At 44.9% G+C, this 22293-nt stretch overlaps 1 pseudogene; it reads left to right on the forward strand.

Moving 5' to 3' along the window:
- Positions 1–8763: 8763 nt before the first annotated feature.
- LOC115202569 (protein crumbs homolog 2-like) lies at positions 8764–17394 on the forward strand (annotated as a pseudogene).
- The last annotated feature ends 4899 nt before the right edge of the window (positions 17395–22293 follow it).

The raw sequence follows: 22293 nt of genomic DNA on the forward strand, positions 1-22293 counted from the left end.
AATTGTTTGGAAAATCGTCAGTCCACATGTCAAGTGAAATTCCCCCATTGTATTTACCCAAGTTCTCTCTCTCTCAACTCCAGGACCACTGACTGTTTTTGTTGTTGTTGCCTTATGCAGGACTCTAGTGCCAGAAGAGAGACTCTCAGACTGAAAACATCTCTATTAATTGCCACAGTTCAGACTACCGATAGATAAGCGTTCTAACTCCCCCTTGTGATAGTGTGGTGCAACGACAGAATGCCACCATCTTCCACAAAGCGTCACGACATAAACTCGTAACTTTTAAAGGAAGAATCACTGTACTTCATTCACTATGCCATAATTTGTTCACATTAAAGGTGCACTACGCAAGATGACATCATCATACACAACGGGACGATTTCATATTAATCAATGTGGGCATGCCACAAAGAATGGTGCAAATTGTGCAGGGCCAATGAGTTTTGGCAGAGTTGAATGATTATGTTGATATTGTCCCGTTGTTGATGATGTCATCTTACTAACTGTACCTTACTAACTGTACCATCTTACTAAGTGTACGTTTGGTTTAAGTGTAAGCCTTATCTTCAGTTTGGCTCCTGTGGATAGGTCTCTCGCTGTGTGAGAGAAAACACTCCACCTCTTGTATACTTATTTTCTTACACTCCTTTATTTTCTCAGCAGGTCTGGTCTGTCTAGGGGCTTCATCCTTATCTCTAATAGGTTGGGAAAGGTCAGCAGTAATGCATTCCTTTGTCAGCATGGCAGTGCCGATGGAGATTTTCAAGGAAAGGGTTAAATTGATGAACTGAGGCATTTTTATATTATCAACTGTGCTATCTAGAGGCATCCACAAGCAGACTCCATGCTACTGCCTATTTCTAGTTAGAGAAACAAACACCAGAAAGACAAAAAATTGCCTACTCTTGTATTTACTGCCCACTATTCTTTCTTTCAGTGTTATCCTAAGAGCAGAGATTAGTTATTGACAAACAGATACAGTGGTGAAGTGCTGGGATTTAAATACTTTCAAGTCTGTCGAAGATAGAGAGCCTAGCGAAAGTTTGCTCACCCCTTGCACAGTTGTCACATTTTGTTGCCTTAAAATGTAATCTAAAAAAGGGATTACAAAACAAAAATTCCTACAGATCTATGAAACCTGCTACACAAGTGAAAGAAAAAGTATAAAACATTTTCTAAATTAATAAAAATGAAAAACAAAGATGTCTTGATTGCGTATGTCTTCACGCCCCAGAATGAATACTTGACAGTGTCACGGGCGTCATAGTGATTGGACCAAAATGCAGCGGGAATGTGTATGCTCATTTTCTTCTTTATTAAACAAAATGAACGACGAAAACAGTCCTGTCAGGCACATAGCTAAACAAAAAACAACTACCCACCAAAACCCCATGAAAAACACCCCGACTAAATAGGACCTTCAATTAGAGGCAACGAGGAACAGCTGCCTCCAATTGAAGGTCAAAACAATAAAATAAACATAGAAATAGAATAACTAGAAAATAGAACATAGAAATACAAAACATAGAACACTACCCAAGAACCCCGACAACACAAAACAAACACACCCCTGCCTCGTCTTGACCAAACTACAATAACAAAGAATCCCTTATACTGGTCAGGACGTGACAGTACCCCCCCCCCCCCCCCAAAGGTGCAGACCCCAGATGCACATAAACATAAAAAAAACACAAAAATAAACCCAAACTAACGGGAGGGGAGGGTGGCCACCATCACCGACGGTTCTTGTGCTACACCCCCCCCAACCTCCTACTATGGAGGTGGCTCAGGCTCCAGCCTTACTCCCCAACCTAACCTGTCCACCCCCGCTAACTGCTTATTATATTTTACCCCTCCCGAAGTCTCTGGACTAAGGCGCATCGCTGAAGACCTCGGGCTGAGGCGCCTCACTGGAGACCTCAGGCTGATGCATGTCGCTGGAGACCTCGGGCTGATGCGCGTCGCTGGGTAGCTCCGGACTGGAGGGCGACTCTGGGAGCTCCGGACTGGAGGGCGACTCTGGGAGCTCCGGACTGGAGGGCGACTCTGGGAGCTCCGGACTGGAGGGCGACTCTGGGAGCTCCGGACTGGAGGGCGACTCTGGGAGCTCCGGGCTGGAGGGCGACTCTGGGAGCTCCAGGCTGGAGGGCGACTCTGGGAGCTCCGGACTGGAGGGCGTCTCTGTCGGTTCCGGACTGTAGGCCGTCTCTGTCGGTTCCGGACTGTAGGCCGTCTCTGTCGGTTCCGGACTGTAGGCCGTCTCTGTCGGTTCCGGACTGTAGGCCGTCTCTGTCGGTTCCGCACTGTAGGCCGTCTCTGTCGGTTCCGGACTGTGGGCCGTCTCTATCTGTTCCGGACTGTAGGACGTAACCAGAAGCACTGGACGGGGAACTGTCACCGGAAGCTCTGGACGGGGAACTGTCGCCGGAAGCTCTGGATGGGGTACTGTCCTCGGAAGCTCTGGACGGGGACTGCGCACTGAAAACTGAAAGCCTGATGCGTGGGACTGGCTTTGGAGACGCCAGACTATTTACACGCACCACAGGGCTAGTGCAAGGAGCAGGTACAGGACGTACTAGACTGGGCTGACGCACTGGAGGCCTGGTGCATGGGGCTGGTACTGGAGGTACCAGACTGGGGACATGCACCCCAAGGCTAGTGTGAGGAGCGGGAACAGGACGTACTGGACTGGGCTGACGCACTGGAGGCCTGGTGCGTATTGCTGGCTTTGGAGACGCCAGACTAGGGACACACACCTTGAGGCTAGTACGAGGAGCAGGAACTGGATACACCGGGCCATGAACCAGCACTGGAGGTCTGGAGCGCACAGCCTGCACCACCCGTCCTGGCTGGGTAGACACAGTAGCCCTGCACGGGTGGAGTGCTGGCACAGGGCGAACTGGACTGTGCAGAGGCCTGATGGCTGCCGTGCGTAGAGCAGGCGCAGGGTAGTCTGGGCCCAGGAGACGCACTGGTGGCCAGATGTACTGTGCCGGTGCACTTCTCCCAAGCTGGATGCCCACTCTAGCATTGCACTTACGGGAGGCTGGGATCGCTCGCACCGGACTGTGCGTGCGCATGGGCGAAATCGTGCGCACTACCGCATAGACCGGCGCTCTAGGCCTAACGTTCCGCATAAAAAGCACGGGGAGTTGGCTTAGGGCTCTTGCCTGACCTAGCCACACTCCCCGTGTGCCCCCCCAAAACATTTTTGGGGGGCTGCCTCTCACACTGTCCAATCGGCGCGTATAAGGCCTCATAACGGCGCCGCTCCTCCTTAGGGCAAACGTATTCCCCAGCCTTGTGCCATGGTCCAGCCCCGTCCAGAATTTCCTCCCATGTCCACGATTCCAGATAGCTCCTCTCCTGGTGCTGCTCCTTCCTCCGCTGCTTGGTCCATTGTTGGTGGGTAGTTCTGTCACGGGCGTCGTTGTTATTGGACCAATTACAGGCAACATCCACATCGAGCTAAAGGCTAGAGCTGCTGCTTTCAAGGAGCGGGAGACTAATGCAGACACTTATAAGAAATCCCATTATGCCCTCAGACGAACAATCAAACAAGCAAACCGTCAATACAGGATTAAGATTGAAACCTACTACACCGGCTCTGACGCTCGTCAGATGTGGCAGGGCTTGAAAACTATTACAGACTACAAAGGGAAACCCAGACGCGAGCCGCCAAGTGACGTGATGAGCTAAATGCCTTTTATGATCGCTTCGAGGCAAGCAAAACTGAAACATGCTTGAGAGCACCAGCTGTTCTGGATAACTGTGTGATAACGCTCTCGGTAGCCGATGTGAACAAAACCTTTAAACAGGTCAACATTCACAAAGCCGCTGGGCCAGACGGATTACCAGGACGTGTACTCAAACCAACTGTCAAGTGTCTTCACTGACATTTTCAACCTCTCCCTGACTGAGTCTGTAATACCTACATGTTTCAAGCAGACCACCATAGTCCCTGTGCCCAAGGAAGCGAAGGTAACCTGCCTAAACGATTACCGCCCCGTGGCACTCACGTTGGTAGGATGAAGTGCTTTGATGTGCATGGCTCACATCAACAGCATCCTCCTGGACACACTAGACCCACTCCGACTCGCATACCGCCCCAACAGATCCACAGATGACGCAATCTCAATTGCACTTCACACCGCCCTTCATCACCTGAACAAAAGGAACACCTATGTGAGAATGCAATTCATCGACTACAGCTCAGCGTTCAACACCATAGTTCCCACGAAGCTCATCACTAAGCTAAGGACACTGGGACTAAACACCTCCCTCTGCAACTGGATCCTGGACTTCCTGATGGGCCGCCCCCAGGTGGTAAGAGTAGGCAACAACACGTTTGCCACGCTGATCCTCGACACTGGGGTCCCTTAGGGGTGTGTACTTAGTCCCCTCCTGTATTCCTTGTTCACCCACGACTGTGTGGCCAAACACGACTCCAACACCATTAAGTTTGCTGACGACACAACAGTGGTAGGTCTGGTCACCAACAACGATGAGACGGCCTATTGGGAGAAGGTCAGAGACCTGGCAGTGTGGTGCCAGGACAACAACCTCTCCCTCAATGTGAGCAAAACAAAGGCTGATCGTGGAGTTCAGGAAAAGGCGGGCCGAACAGGCCCCCGTTAACAGCGACAGGGCTGTAGTGGAGCGGGTCGAGAATTTCAAGTTCCTTGTTGTCTACATCACCACCGAACTATCATGGTCCAAACATACCAAGACAGTTGTGAAGAGGGCACAACAAAACCTTTTACCCCTCAGGAGACTGAAAAGATTTGGCATGGGCCCCCAGATCCTCAAAAGATTCTACAGCTGCACCATCGAGAGCATCCTGACTGGTTGCATCACTGCCTGGTATGGCAACTGCTCGGCATCTGTCTGTAAGGTGCGACAGGGGGTAGTGCAAATGGCCCAGTACATCACTGGGGTCAAGCATCCTGCCATCCAGGACCTATATAATAGGCAGTGTCAAAGGAAAGCCCATAAAATTTTCAGAGACTCCAGTCACCCAAGTTTTAGGCTGTTTTCTCTGCTACCGTATGGCAAGCGGTATCGGAGCGCCAAGTCTAGGACCAAAATGCTCCTCAACAGCTTCTACCCCCAAGCCATAAGACTGCTGAACAATTCATAAAAATCGCCACCAGATAATTTACATTGACACCCCCCCTCTTGTACACTGCTGCTACTCGCTGTTTGTTTGTTACCTATGCATAGTCACTTTGCCCCCACCTACATGAACAGATTACCTCAACTAGCCTGTACCCCTGCACACTGACCCTCTATATTGTCTGGTTTAGACTGTTGACATCTAGTGGAAGCCTTAGGAAGTGCAAAATGAACCCTAACTCACTGTGTGTCAGAAAGGCAAGAACTTGAAAAAACTACAGGAACCAGATTTTCATTTCCTGGTTGTATTTTTCTCAGGTTTTTGCCTGCCATATGAGTTCTGTTATACTCACAGACATCATTCAAACAGTTTTGGAAACTTCAGAGTGTCTATCCAAATCTACTAATTGACTCTGGGCCTGAGTATTAGGACGTTTACTCTGGGCACTCTTTTCATCCAAAAGTGAAAATACTGCCCCCTAGCCCAGACAGGTTTAAACAAATCACTACCCTGGGCTGTATTGAGCAAGGCAGTTAACCCACTGTTCCCCAGGTGCCGAAGACGTGGATGTCAATTAAGGCAGCCCCCAATACCTCTCTGATTCAGAGGTTGGGTTAAATGCGGAAGACACATTTCAGTTGAAGGCATTCAGTTGTACAACTGACTATGTATCCCTCTTTCCCTATTGCATTAATTTGTATTTAGCGTATATGCTTTGTTGAATGTCAATGTAGTGATTGCAACTGCCCCAGAGTGACCCAGACTTCCTTTCCTGCAGCTATGAGTGTGACTGCAAGGACACAGGCTTCATGGGAGACCACTGTGAGGAGGATATCCCTGAGTGTGCGTCTGACCCGTGTCAGCACGGCGCCACCTGCCAGGAGGGAGTCAAAGAGTACAACTACCTCTGCTGGCCTGGTTTGTGCAACTTACCACATTTGAAAAAATATTGGGGTCAAAAATGGTTAAAAAAATAGAAAGAAAAAAAGAGTTCATTTGAGTATAATATGTACAGCTGTAAATGTTGTCAGATGATTGGAGAGTAAAGGAGGGTGGCATTATCATGGGTTTACAGCAACAATGACTGTGCAGTTTATTTAGGCTTTGAGTGAACAGTATTACATTGTATTTACATTTTATTGGGACTCCTAGGTTACAAAGTGTAACGGCTGTCGTAGAGCGGGGACCAAAGTGCAGCGTGTTGATTGCTCATAATGAATATGTATTTTAACTCAGAACAATAAAGACAAAATAACAAACCAACGGCCAACAGTTCTGTCAGGTAACAGATAACTAAACAGAAAATAACTACCCACACACACAGGTGGAAAAAAAACCCTACAACGAGGACCAGCTGCCTCTAATTGGAGATCATCCCAAAAAAAACATAGAAAATAAGATCTTACTATGGTCAGGACGTGACACAAAGGGGAGAACTGTGAGATTGACATTGATGAGTGTGCTCTGCAGCAATGCGAGAATGACAGTGAGTGTTTCAAGATTTCCGACATATCCCACTGGGAGATGGACTGGGCGTTCAGCTTCGCTGATGCTGCCGGATACCTGTTTCACAGCTGAGATTCACAGGTGAGATGCTGTCCAATGAAAGGAGCGCGTTTTACCAACATACAACTTTGCACAGTAGCAAATTTAACTTCATGATCTATTACACTGTTTGTTACCTTTTGAATTGTTTTTGCCATTTCTCATCGACCAAGAATAAGGTTGTTTGTGTTGTTTCTTTGTCCCTTGTCAGGAGAGAACTGTTCTGTGTACATTGAGTGTGAGTCTGAGCCCTGCCAGAATGGAGGATCTTGAGAGGACCAAGTGAATGACTACACCTGTTTGTGTCCAGAAGGATTTATGGGTAAGGTCTTCAACAAACTCTCTAAACTCTGTAGTCTTCTGTATGTCATTACAGTATCATCGCTTTTTACTGTTTTTACGTCTGGCATCTTAAAACCTCTTACATCTAGACGTTCCGCTAGTGGAACACCGCTCCAATATCCAATGATAGGGCGTGGCGCGAAATACAAACTCATCGAAAATCCGAAAACTTACATTTTTCAAACATATGACTATTTTACATCATTTTAAAGACAAGACTCTCCTTTATCTAACCACACTGTCCGATTTCAAAAAGGCTTTACAACGAAAGCAAAACATTAGATTATGTCAGGAGACTACCCAGCCAGAAATAATCAGACACACATTTTTCAAGCTAGCATATAATGTCACAAAAACCAAAACCACAGCTAAATGCAGCACTAACCTTTGATGATCTTCATCAGATGACACTCCTAGGACATTATTTTATACAATACATGCATGTTTTGTTCAATCAAGTTCATATTTATATCAAAAATCAGCATTTTACATTAGCATGTGACGTTCAGAACTAGCATTCCCAACGAACACTTCCGGTGAATTTACTAAATTACTCAGCATAAACGTTCACAAAATACATAACAATTATTTTAAGAATTATAAATACAGAACTCCTTTATGCAATCACGGTGTCCGATTTTAAAATAGCTTTTCGGTGAAAGCACATTTTGCAATATTCTGAGTAGATAGCCCAGCCATCACAGGCTAGCTATTGTGACGCCCACCAAGTTTGGTACTCACCAAACTCAGATTTACTATAAGAAAAATTGGATTACCTTTGCTGTTCTTCGTCAGAATGCACTCCCAGGACTTCTACTTCAACAACAAATGTTGGTTTGGTTCCAAATAATCCATAGTTATATCCAAATAGCGGCGTTTTGTTCGTGCGTTCAAGACACTATCCGAAGGGTAATGAATGGTGAAGCGCCTGCGCATTTCGTGACAAAAAAATCAAAATATTCCATTACCTTACTTCGAAGCATGTCAAACGCTGTTTAAAATCAATTTTTATGCAATTTTTCTCGTAAAATAGCGATAATATTCTGACCGGGAGTCGTTGTTTTCGTTCAAAGACTGAAAATGTAAAATGGCCTCTTCATGTGCACGCGTACACCCGTCTCATTGTTCTCAGATCGACCACTATCCAAATGCGCTACTGTTTTTCAGCCAGAGACTGCAGAGTCATCATTAAACGTTCTGGCGCCTTCTGAGAGCCTATGGGAGCCTTAGAAAGTGTCACATTACAGCAGAGATCCTCTGTTTTGGATAGAGATGACAAAGAAGGCCAAGAAATGGTCAGACAGGGTACTTCCTGTACAGAATCTTCTCAGGTTTTGGCCTGCCATTTGAGTTCTGTTATACTCACAGACACCATTCAAACAGTTTTATAAACTTTGGAGTGTTTTCTATCCAAAGCTACTAATTATATGCATATTCTAGTTTTTGGGCAGGAGTAATAACCAGATTAAATCGGGTACGTTTTTTATCCGGCCGTGAAAATACTGCCCCCTATTCATAACAAGTTAAATCAGACCCACAGTCTGATTTGTAGATTCCATTCTAGGTAGATGAATCTTCAAAAGTCTAAAATAGTGCATTGCATTTGCAGGGGAAATTTGCGAAATCAACATTGATGAGTGCTAGAGCCAGCCGTGTTTGAACGATGCCTGGTGTGAGCTATATCTGTTACTGCCCCGAGGCTGAGCAGCCCTGGGGTGGCCACCACTGCAACATCCAGCTCCTGGGCTGTGTGGATTATGAGTGCCAGAACAGGGCCATCTGCCTTCTCAGAGGATGCTAAGCTGGAGGTGGCCTTCTCTGGGCTGGTCAGCAATGGGGACTGGCGTGACGCTGAAGTGTATGTAAACAAAAAAGGTCTGGTTCTGAACCTAAAAAGTCCGGGATGTGACAGTGAAGGGTGCACGGTGGAAGATGGTGCTTCCGATGGGCCACACTTCACTCCCTCAGAGGCGTTTGGTCATGTCTACATGGGGGGTGCCCCTGAAGAGTTGCTGGAGCACACAGCGAGCGGCCACGGGTTCGCCAGGTGTATGGAGGACCTGCTGATCGACTTCAAGGCCAGAGGAGCAGGCTCACGAGAAGGAGCTGGGCTGTAGCAAGACAGAGTGCTGAGAACCTGACCCTGCACAGGTCAAGGCCACTGTGTGGACCTTATGAATTAGCCACCGCTGTGACTGCTACCGGCCCTACCACGGTCACAGCTTCTCCAATGGTAAGCAACATTTACCTTCCACCAAAAGTAAATGTATTCTGAGGAAGACTTCATTCATTTAGAAACGTCCATCGAAACGTTTTCAAATCAAATCATCTCAAACTTTTTTGTCACATGCACCGGAAACGACAAGTGTAGACCTTACTTACAAGCCCTTAACCAACAGTGCAGTTCAAGAAGAGTAAAGAAAATACACGACTCAAAAAAATTAAGGGAACACTAAAATAACACATCCTAGATCTGAATGAATGAAATAATCTTATTAAATACTTTTTTCTTTACATAGTTGAATGTGCTGACAACAAAATCACACAAAAATAATCAATGGAAGTCCAATTTATCAAACCATGGAGGTCTGGATTTGGAGTCATACTCAAAATTAAAGTGGAAAACCACACTACAGGCTCATCCAACTTTGATGTAATGTCCTTAAAACAAGTCAAAATGAGGCTCAGTAGTGTGTGTGGCCTCCACGTGCCTGTATGATCTCCCTACAACACCTGGGCATGCTCCTGATGAGGTGGCGGATGGTCTCCTGAGGGATCTCCTCCCAGACCTGGACTAAAACGTCCGCCAACTCCTGGACAGTCTGTGGTGCAATGTGGCGTTGGTGGATGGAGCGAGACATGATGTCCCAGATGTGCTCAATTGGATTCAGGTCTGGGGAACAGGCGGGCCAGTCCATAGCATCAATGCCTTCCTCTTGCAGGAACTGCTGACACACTCCAGCCACATGAGGTCTAGCATTGTCTTGCATTAGGAGGAACCCAGGGCCAACCGCACCAGCATATGGTCTCACAAGGGGTCTGAGGATCTCATCTCGGTACCTAATGGCAGTCAGGCTACCTCTGGCGAGCACATGGAGGGCTGTGTGGCCCCCCAAAGAAATGCCACCCCACACCACCCACCGCCAAACCGGTCATGCCGGAGGATGTTGCAGGCAGCAGAACATTCTCCACGGCATCTCCAGACTCTGTCACGTCTGTCACATGTGCTCAGTGTGAACCTGCTTTCATCTGTGAAGAGCACAGGGCGCCAGTGGCGAATTTGCCAATCTTGGTGTTCTCTGGCAAATGCCAAACGTCCTGCACGGTGTTGGGCTGTAAGCACAACCCCCACCTGTGGACGTCGGGCCCTCATACCACCCTCATGGAGTCTGTTTCTGACCGATCGTGCCGACACATGCACATTTGTGGCCTGCTGGAGGTCATTTTGCAGGGCTCTGGCAGTATTCCTCCTGCTCCTCCTTGCACAAAGGCGGAGGTAGCAGTCCTGCTGCTGGGTTGTTGCCCTCCTACGGCCTCCTCCATGTCTCTAGATGTATTGGCCTGTCTCCTGGTAGCGCCTCCATGCTCTGGACACTACGCTGACAGACACAGCAAACCTTCTTGCCACAGCTCGCATTGATGTGCCATCCTGGATGAGCTGCACTACCTGAGCCACTTGTGTGGGTTGTAGACTCCGTCTCATGCTACCACTAGAGTGAAAGCACCGCCAGCATTCAACAGTGACCAAAACATCAGCCAGGAAGCATAGGAACTGAGAAGTGGTCTGTGGTCCCCACCTGCAGAACCACTCCTTTATTGGGGGTGTCTTGCTAATTGCCTATAATTTCCACCTGTTGTCTATTCCATTTGCACAACAGCATGTGAAATGTATTGTCAATCAGTGTTGCTTCCTAAGTGGACAGTTTGATTTCACAGAAGTGTGATTGACTTGGAGTTACATTGTGTTGTTTAAGTGTTCCCTTTATTTTTTTGAGCAGTATATTTACCAAATAAACTAAAGTAAAACATTACAAAATGTAACACAATAAAATAACAATAATGAGGCTATATACAAGGGGTACCGGTACCGAGTCAGTGTGTGTGGGTACAGGTTAGTTTAGGTAATTTGTACATGTAGGTGGGGTGAAGTGACTATGCATAGATAATAAACAGCAAGTAGCAGCAGTGTACAAAACAAATGGAGGGGGGGTGTGTGTCAATGTAAATAGTCCGGTTACCATATGATTAATTGTTCAGCAGTCTTATGGCTTGGGGGTAGAAGCTGTTAAGGAGCCTTTTGGTCCAAGACTTGCCGTGCGGTAGCAGAGAAAAGAGTCGATAACTTGGGTGACTGGGGTCTCTGACAATTTTATGGGCTTTCCTCTGACACCGTCTACTCTTTTGGTCCTGGATGGCAGGAAGCTTGGCCCCAGTGATGTACTGGGCCGTACACACTACCCTCTGTAAAGTCTTATGGTCAGATGCCGAGCAGTTGCCATACCAGGTGGTAATGCAACCGGTCAGGATGTTCTCGATGGTGCAGCTGTAGAACTTTTTGAGGATCTGGGGACACATGCCAAATCTTTTCAGTCTTCATGTCTGTCTTAGTGTGCTTGGACCATGGTAGATCATTGGTGATGTGGACACCAAGGAACTTGAAATTCTCGACCCGCTCCACTACAGCCGTGTCGATGTTAATGGTGGCCTGTTTGGCCCGACTTTTCCTGTAGTACACTATCAGCTCCTTTGTCTTGCTCACATTGAGGGAGAGGTTGTTGTCCTGGCACCACACTGCCAGTTCTCTGACCTCCTCCCTTTAGGCTCTCTCATCGTTGTCGGTGATCAGGCCTACCACTATTGTGTCGTCAGCGAACTTAATAACTGACACACTGACTGGGCCCCAGTGTTGAGGATCAGCGTGGCTGTCACGCCTGCTCCCGCTCTTCCTCCCTCTGGTGCTCGAGGGCGCCAGAGTCCCCAACATTACGCACTCAAGCCACCTTCAGTAAGCACACCTGCCTTTCCCAGTCACGCGCATCAGCGCTCATTGGACTCACGTGGACTCAATTGCTTGTGTAATTTCCTTCCCTATATCTGTCTGTTTCCTAGCTCTGTTCAATGCTTCGGGATTGTTTGTCATATGTCCTTGTTTATCCGTGTGCTGGCGCTGTCGTGTTCTATGTCTGTTCCTGAATAAATGTTTGATTCCCCGTACCTGCTTCTCATCCCTGGTGTCAGGTCCTTGCAGTGGCAGATGTGTTGTCGCCTACCCTTGCTACCTTGGGCCGGCCCATCAGGAAGTCCAGGATCCAGTTGCAGAGGGAGGTGTTTAGTCCCAGGGTCCTTAGCTTAGTCATGAGCTTCGTGGGCACTATGGTGTTGAACGCTGAGCTGTAGTCAATGCACATCATTCTCACATAGGTGTTCCTTTTGTCCAGGTGGGAAAGGGCAGTGTGGAACCACACTTGCAATTTTGTTTGAGGGCTGTGGTGGGTTTGTCAAAGTATTTTTTCTTTGTCAAAGATTTTTGTCTTCACTGCTAGATTACTTATTTACCCTAGGTGAAATAGGTACACATGACTGCTTGATTGTCATCCATAGTATTGCTTTCCTTCTATAACAACTCCATCTCCACTCTGACAGAGTTCCCCTCCAGGACGTACAGTCATGAGAAAATTGTGAGCTACAGTGCCTACGGCATTGGGAGCTTTCACGGTACCAACTTCAGTGGCTCCTTCTTCCTGCTCTCACTGAAGCCCAAAGGCCTGCTCTTCCAGCTGAGGCGACCCAGGGAGGACAGAGAAGTTGGCATGGGGAGAGTCCTGATCAGTTCCCTGAGCAAAAGCCATGCACTGACGGTGCCCACCGTTGTGACCACAGGCAAGAAGCAACTGCTCCAATTCGAGGTCCAGTATGGACGAGTATTCTTTGAGCACACCGGCCTGCGCTACGGAATAGGCGAGGTGCCTGAGGTGGAGGTGCACAATGGAGACCTGGCCTATGTAGAGGGTCTCCCCGGGAAGGAGAAGGAGACACAGACATGGGAAGGACACTTCAAGGGCTGCCTGCAGGACCTGCGTCTGGACGGGGTGCATCTAGACATGGACATGTGGGACAGCACACTAAATAACTCAGAGGGAGAGGTGTACTTCCCCACCAACGCTGAGAATGTAGAGCCTGGCTGTATTAGCGACGGCACCTGCCAGATAGGACTTAATACACTAATATCAATACCTCTATTGTAATAAAGTGTAATAATATTATTAATATTGCATACTGACCTATGATTATCAACATTAGTGTGAAATATTACAGACATTAGGGGTAGGCAGTAAATGTAAATCATGTCAACTGTATCAAAATTCGGATTAATAAAAAAATGGAAAGACATTGTCAGTAGCAAACGAAGACAAATCAGTGGCTTGTGACTGGGCTATAATGGACTAAATGTTGTTTTGGTCTAAAGGCGGAGCATTGCCAGAACAGAGGAGAGTGTACTACTACATGGAATTACTTTGTGTGTTGGTGTCCTGTTGCTTTCACCGGGAAGACCTGCGAGACACGTGTATGGTGTGTCAAAGACCAATGGTGGCCAGTGTGTGGACCTGGCTGACGGATATGAGTGTGAGTAAATATTAAGCTAATTCTTAGGTTGAAAGAAAATCACTCAAGACTGGCAAAACGGTGGACGGGGTGGGGGTCAAAATGCTATCCATGCGGAGTGGTCAGCTGTGCTCGTGCCCGTGAAAGTCGCTCAAATTCTATTCAGGCAGAGCGGTCAGCTGTGCTCGCCCGTGGAAGCTGCTCAGCCGAGGTGGATTCTCCTCTATTTTTTCAAGCGGTGTCATCATTGTAAGTGCTGATACGCCAGTATTTACATCCAACAGCAGGACCAGCTAACTTGCCCACTCTAGCTAGCTAGCTGGCTAATATTACCAGTTTACAGAGTTACATTTAACAATAAAAATCATTGTTAATCCATTTTTGGATTAACAATTGCTGTTGCATGTAAATACGTTTTATGCATGCTTAGGGTTTTATAGTGATGTTTTTGTTGTTTATTTTGTTGCTATGATCACCGCCGGCTTTCGCATAGACTGTGGGCTGTCGCCTTGTGTGTGACTAGGGGGACAAGTAGTGTACTCGGTGATATTCTTCTGGCTGTCGGAAAAGCACTTTAGGGTTTCTTCACCTTTGCTTTCTTGCAAAAGCCTTACATTTTTATTTATTTTAGTGTATATCTGTCTTTGCATGAATGAGACAATTCCCACACACACAAAATGCATACTAGGTAGGTTTAATAGTACATTTTATATATATATATATAGTGAGTTTTTTATTGTCTAATATCTAAACCGTCTGTTAACCCTCAGGTGTGACCAACGCTGCCTTCGAGATCAACCCAGTGCAGCTCAGTCCTGAGGGTTCCCTGGGCTTGCCGCTGACCCAAGTGTACCTGGAGCTCCGCACCCGCTCGGAGAAGGCTGTGCTGTTCTGAGCCTCCCATGGGGCCAAGCTCCTGCTGGTGGGATTGCTGGACTCCTCGATCTGCAGTGAGATCCATGGGAGGCTCAGTGTGGAGGTGCTGACCTTCTCCGACGTGCGCCATGTAGCTTATGGCCGTTGGCACCGCTTGCACATATCCATGGTCGATCCGGACAGCAGGCGAGGAGGCGGTTGCCCTGCACTTCCTCAGCACGGTGGGGCAGAGGCTGCTATCGCCGAGAGCTTCTCGGGCTGCCTGGGCGCCATGCGAGTCGGTAGGGTCTATCTACCATTCGTGGATGCCCAACACCCACTGCAGCCTGCCCGTTTCCACAGAACAGGCGACAAGGACATCCACACGGGTTGTACGAGTGCTGATGTATGCCATTCGGACCCATGCTGGAACGGAGCTTCGTGCAAGGATCTCTTTAACAAGTTTGACTGTGTATGAAAGCCGGGTTGGGAGGGAGAGCAGTGCGAGGTGGACACAGATGAGTGCACGACCGGGCCCTGCGTCTACGGCAACTGCACTGATGTGTTGGCAGGTTTCAAGTGTGCAGGTTTCAAGTGCACATGTTCGGGGGTGATAGCTGCGAGGAGGACCTGAAGGAGTGCGAGGAACATAACTGTGAAAACGGGGGAACCTGTGTGGATGGGGTGAACAACTATATTAGCGAGTGCACAGATGACTTTGCCGGTACACTCTGCCAACCAATTAGTGTCACAGTAAGTGGTCAGGGTCCATTGTCATGTGTAATAATATATTCTCAGATCATTTGTATCTAGCTAGCACATATTTAGGTTTTATACCAAGTTTTATATTGAATTGCTTAACCTATCATATCAAATACAGCAAATACAGTAAGTGACAAACAGATGTTATAAATATAAGTTGCATGATTATACATTTTTTGATGAACAGGAACGCTTCACTCGAACACCTATTGTGGACATTGGGTAGTTTTCAAGGCTTTGAGTCACCATTATGAAGAGGGTGTAATTCTGTACATTACCCACAGGTGGACCTACCCTGCCATTGATGTGCGAAGAGGATGTTCAGTGTGAAAATGAAATCTGCCATGACGGGCTGTAAGGGGCCAACTGTTTCTGTGTGCCCGGTTTTGCAGGGGAGAGGTAAGTTCTCGAAGCTCCTCTCAATGGAGTGGGACACATTTTTTTAAATTCACAAAATAACACAACTGTTTACAAATCAGCCATTACAGTGTACCACAGTTTGGGAAACACTGCTTGGTATGGTACTCTAGGGATGGATACCAGAATATATATATATATATATATATATATATATATATAATTATTGGCACCTTTGATAAAGATTAGCAAAAAAGACTATAAAATAAATAATACAAATACTGAGCTATATTGTATGTTCAAAATAATGGGGAAATCATATTATTTTATACTAATACAATTGCTTAGAGAAAGATGATTTTTTTCATAATTTTTTTTACCCGTTTTTAACCAAATTCAGTGGGATCCAATTGGTAGTTACAGTCTTGTCTCATCGCCGCAGCTTCCGTATGGACTCGGGAGAGGCGAAGGTTGAGAGCCGTGCATCGAAAGCCACGCGCACCAATGTGTCAGAGGAAACACCGTACACCTGGCGACCTTGTCAGCGTGCACTGCGCCTGGCCCGCCACAGGAGTCGCTAGTGCGTGATGGGACAAGGACATCCCTGCGGCAAAACCCTCCCCTAACCCTGACGACGCTGGTCCAATTGTGTGCCGCCCCACGGGTTTTCCAGTTGCGGCTGGCTGCGACAGAACCTGGTCTCTAACCCAGAATCTCTAGTGGCACAGCAAGCACTAAAAAAAATCTAAAAAAGATAGGGGTCAAAATTATTGGCACCCTTTCCTTGTGAGGATAACACTGAAACTTTTTCTAAAATGTTTTATGTGATTGGAGAACACGTTGGGAGGGATCTTAGACCATTCCTCCATACAGATCCTTCCCAGATCCATGGCTCAGTGCCATTATCCTTGCAAGGTGAGGTATTGAAAGGCATTTTGACCCCTACAGTACCTTTTTGAGAGAAGAAAAGTATTACTTGTTAAAAAATATCTCGTTCTCTGAGCAATTGTATTAGAATAAAATAATTTCCAAACAATATACAAAAGGTATTTGAATGATTTATTTTATACAGTAATTTTCGCTCAAGGGTGTCAATCGTTTCAGACCCCACTGTATATCATGCTTGTTCTGTCTAGACTTTAAAAGGTCCTCATTGTGTTTTCCTCCTCAGGCGTGAAATGGAGATAAATGAGTGTGAGTCTAACCCCTGTCGGAATGGTGGATCCTGTATCGATCGACTCAATAGGTTCTGGTGTGTGTGCTTACCTGGCTACAGTGGCCCATTCTGCCATACAAAAGTAAGAACTATTGACTTCTTCATTCTTCTCCTCCAAGTAATTTTGCATTCATCGTCTATGTATACACAATAAATAAATATTTAATTATTGGTAAACATTTCTAATAATTTCTTAGTATTATCGACATTCCAATGCATTTATAGTTATTCATACAAATCTATGGATTTATAATGGTTTATTCATAAAGACTAGTATGACATGTAATATATATTTTAATCATTATGGTAATTTTAGAATTAGTCACTCATCACTGACATTTCTCCCTTGGTTCCTTGCTTGTTTCCTCCTTGCAGAAACAGCCCCAGAAAGAGCGGGTGCCGTGGCTGGTGATAGCCATCCCCCGGTGTGCCTTGGTGCTCTGCTGGCAGTCATCACCTCACCTTGATGGTGTTCACAGCCCACAAGAAGCGCCAGTCGGAGGGACCCTACAGCCTCAGCACTCAGGAGGTGGCAGGGGCACGCCTGGAAATGGACAGCATGCTTAAGGTGCCCACCGAGGAGCGGCTCATCTGATCAGTCAAGATCTGATCCAAGAACTGTGCTTGGGACATGTGGCTAGGCTGCATAGTACAAAAAGCTGCAAATACTCATCTGAGAGCACAGCACTGCTGGCAGGTGCGCAAGAATCACTGAGACAATAGACTCTATAGTCGGTCTATCTCGCTGGGGGGAGATACAGGGGGAGACGACATGAGCTGCTGCCCCCTGCTGGATAGATATGTTACTGGCCCAGTGGTGCTGTGTTTTTGTGTTTTGTTTGCCCTGATCTTATGTGTGAGTAGTTTGGAGGATCTTGGGGAGGGAGTAGAGGTTGGAGTAGTGGGGGTGGGCAGTGCAGGGTGGTTGGTAAAGAACTGAGTTGGATGTCTGAAGGAGCATCCCGGTTGGTGGTGGAGGCGTTCCAAAGTCATTGAACGACTGGCCGGGAAGTCAAAGGTCCAAGGACAACCTTTGGTCTCCGATAGACTGAGAGGAGGCTCCAGTGTAACACTGGCATATGCCATTCGATCGAGCGTTGAAGATGGACTGGATGGACTTTTCTTTTTTAAGAAATACATGAACAGTGGGCAACCACGACTTCCACCCTTACTACAGCCTTGCACTTTTTGGTTCATGTTTTGATAAACATTTTTACTCTAGGTAGGGCAACAATCTTAAAGGGGAGGTTCAGTATTTTCCAGTCTATGGTCCAAGAGAAACTGTAATTGTTTTTCTTTAAACAGCCACTACAAACTTCAGCTAACTTTAGTCTCTGCTAGCAAAAAATATACCCCACGATGCACTGCCTGGTAAGGACATAATGTTGTACTCTTCCCCCCAAACCTCTGCCCCTAAGACTAATTTATCCTCAATATGTGAGATTGTGGTATCACTATGCACTCAAGGTTACACAGTTCTACAACCGGTGCAAAAACGGCAGAGTAGCCTTACGAGAACTCGTTCTGTCGCACTCTACAGTCCCTCCCCAAGATTGAATGGCTACTTTTCTTTTTATGTGTGAAGAGAACATATAGTTTGTATATTTTTGGTTGTTTGATTATTATTTTGTGTTTGATTATAAGTTGAAATTTAAGCACCTCACAAAGAGAACTCTTCCACCCAATTTTGGTTAGACTTTTTAACGCGGCATGCTCACTTTTGTTTACAAACAGAGGATAAGACAATCGTGTATCTGAGCAGCTAGATAAGTTGATGAAAGATTGGATAGAAGTTTCTGATTTAGAATATTTTTTATGTCACTCAAACTGGTGCTGTAGATCTGTGATAAAGCCTGAGATGGTACAGTAAATTCATCTGTCCTTACTTGGAGTTTGGCTTAAAATTGTTCCTTTCACCAAAATATAGGGTACTGTATGTGACTGGAAACGGCAAAAGTAAGCCAAATTCGACTATGCCTTTATCTTCTTGTCCCATTCTCAAACATTTTGTCATACTTTGACTGTCTCGTACGAAACATGTTTCCTTCACTGTTTCTTAATGCAAACATCAAATCTCAGCAAGACCAATTGAAGAATAACAGGCATGAGTTCCATCAAATCTCTAGAGTAAAGCAATGTGATACAAATATGAACTGTAAACAGAAAATACTACTGTACATATTTCTTTGTTCTTTAATACTACTGAGGAAAAGCTAAACGTTTGTCTTTCATTGTTCACTCGTGAATGTTAATTGATATGACTGTAGTTATTTGCTGGGTTGTTCGATATCTGCATTAGGTTACACTGTTTTGACATTCTAGCCTCATTGACGCTGGCCGTTTCAAATATTGATACTGTTCATAGAAGGTTTTGCATAATAAGCATTCAAAATATCCAATAGACAGCACTGTAGAGTATTCTACACAAACATAACCTTGTTTTTATTGAACTGTAAAAATGTGTCAAATCTGTAGATTCTTGTAATAAAACACTGAAGGGCAATCTGAGTCAGCACATTTTAGTGAGTAGGTCGATGGGTCACTCAAGTTGCTCAAGTGTCACTTCAACTTAACGAGGACTTTTGAAGTTCGTTAGCATTAGCCTAGCTTAGCTTTTAGCATTAGCCTAGCTTTGCTGAACTTAGTAAAACCTGTAATTTTGTTGGTTCAGATTTGCAAAGGAAATGCCACCCGTACAGTATAAACTCAAGAATATACTGTAGATAGCAAACCTGAATATCTGGGTCTTGCCGCTCTTCTGATATGGATCCATGCCAACAGGATCTGCGTGGGGTGAGAATGGTACAAGAGACTATGCTAGACTGTTTTACAAAGGGTCTTTAAAAAGAGCCATTACCCCCAGAATAGTTACACTTGTCCTGGACTTCAGGGACAAGAGTGATTAATGACCAGACCACACTGCAAATCCAAAAAGAGTGAGAGACAGAAACATGGCTAGAGATAAGGGAGAGAGAGAAAGGCCCTTTTAATTACATTGAATTGAGAGAGAGAGTTTTGTCAAATAACAGACAGATGAGTGGAAACATGGGAAAATATTTTAGCTTAAACAGAACTTTAAGCAGCAAATCAAAGTCAATACAACTACCAGGGCTACCAAGAAGTGAATCAAAATAAGCCAGGCAGTGATCATGTGACTGTGCTCTTTTTAATCGTGAGGGATACACAAATGAGGAAAAGAAACAGAAAACACAACAAAATCAATCCAAACTCAAAAAAGTGCTGAATTGTATATAAAAATAGCATCACATTTCTATAGGAAACATTCTTTGAGATGGGAGGGGAGGTGGAGGTATGGCCACAATCTACATCAGCAACAAATAGACACACAAAGGTATTTTTCCAACGTAGATATGGATCAAAACATCATGGATTATCCTTTACGGTAAGGCAGCAACTGTTATTTGAAAGCTCATTGATTCAATACAATTCTGCTACTGTCTTGATCAAGTGTGAGTGAGATTTAATTTAATGCATTGCTCTTATTCTTAAAGCACACTTACAATGTATTGTCGATCAAAAGTAGCCACAGCCCTGAAAAAGGTACGTACAAACCATGGAGAGTGGAAACATTTGAAGTTATTGAATGAATACTAGGGGTGAGCGCAATACTAATGATTCTAGGTTCTGGTCAAACCAAGGTTTCTTTTAGTATAAATACAATTAATACTTAAGTATGTCTAGATATAGCTAGGTAAATAGACAGCTAATTATCGGCACTTTGGGGAATTTATGACTAGTTTATCAATATGCCACAAACACCATGCTTAAGAAAATATTCCTCTGTATTTTTGTTTTTGTCGCAAACCTTTTTGGGAAAAAAAATGAAATGTTATATATTATAAATGCATATTGCAGCATACGTATGTGAATCAGTGCCTAAAAGAGAAACTTAAAATGTTACTGAAGTTCTCGCTAACTCATTGATCCTGTTTTGTGAAGTACCCAACAGATTCAATCTAACAAATCATTTTGCTCAATAAGCTGTTGGGAATGGAGAGGAGAAAAATGTGAAGTCGTTTTACTCTGTTAGATTAACATGAGGAGTTCCAAAAGATAATGTTTCTAGTATTAGCTGACAGTACTTATCTCTTTAATCATTCGCACACTGTACATTATGTCTGTTCCCCACATAAAGCAAGAACCATGACATGTGTTCCAATATAATCTTCCAGACACCATTTGACATGATTAAGCCTTACTGTAATCTTCCTGCAGACAGTTAGCTTTTAGCATTAGCATGAAGCCACTATGACTCCATCTGTGTGCATACCCACAAGGCAGTGGGGGGGAAACATTTGTAGCAGCTCTCTGGACAAATGTTCAGTAGTGTCACAGATTAGTGTTGTCTTAGTTCTTGGTGTAGGTCCTGATTTCAGTCATCTCGGTCAAACCGGAAGTGCACTGGCAAGCAATTGCAATCGTAACCGAGAAAGGTACCCATTTTTTCAGTATGTACTTTACAATGTTGTACACATAGTAGCAAAACACTCAGCAAGCAGCCAGTGACTCAGTAGTAGGTGATCACTGTCCTCAGACACAGAAAACATGATAATACTCCAAATAATCCAAAATCAACAAAGGGAAAAAGGGAATACATGGGATGAGTTTAAATAGCAAACACGGTGGTTCTATATTTCTCCCCTACTACATAGGAATTCATTTTGACAAATGAATTATCAAATGTTTCACCTGAAAGATTGCAGTAACAGACATGACATAAATTAAAGATGTCCATTTGAAGGTCCACAACCATCTCCTTTAGCCTAAACGGTATACCACATAAAAAAAATTAAAAAAAATTGTCTGCATAAAAAATAGTCTGCAAAAACACTACAGTGAATACTGTAGTATTTATTGCAGTATACTATAGTCTTTACAGTTTATTATAGTATAAATACAGAAGTAAAAAAAAGTTTAAAATATACTAATAATATACTAGTAATTAATGTAGTTTATTGCGGACTGTAGTATACTGTAGTATTTACTGTAGTCTTTTTGCAGACTGTAGTGTGGTATACTTTGGTATTTACTGTAGTGTTTTTGGGAACATTGCTGTAGTATTTACTGAAGAATTTTTGTTATATTATCTTTGATGTAGAAGTGGGAGGGCTTTGATGTAGAAGTGGGAAACCTACTGGAGAAACACTAACAAAAGCAAATGTTCCATAACCGGTAAATAGTTAGGACTAGCTTCTAAAAGAAGAGTTCAGAGCTTCTGCTCTTTTCTATAACCATACTTGGCATGTATACTGAACAAAATTATAAACGCAACATGTAAAGTGTTGGTCCCATGTTTCATAAGCTGAAATAAAAGATATCAGAAGATTTCCATACTCACAAAAAGTGTATTTCTGTCAAATTGTGTGCACAAATTTGTTTACATCCCTATTAGTGAGAATTTCTACTTTGCCAAGATAATCCATCCACCTGACAGGTGTGGCATATCAAGAACCTGATTAAACAGCATGATCAT

The sequence above is a fragment of the Salmo trutta genome, chromosome 12, assembly GCF_901001165.1.
Source record: "Salmo trutta chromosome 12, fSalTru1.1, whole genome shotgun sequence".
NCBI lineage: Eukaryota > Metazoa > Chordata > Actinopteri > Salmoniformes > Salmonidae > Salmo > Salmo trutta.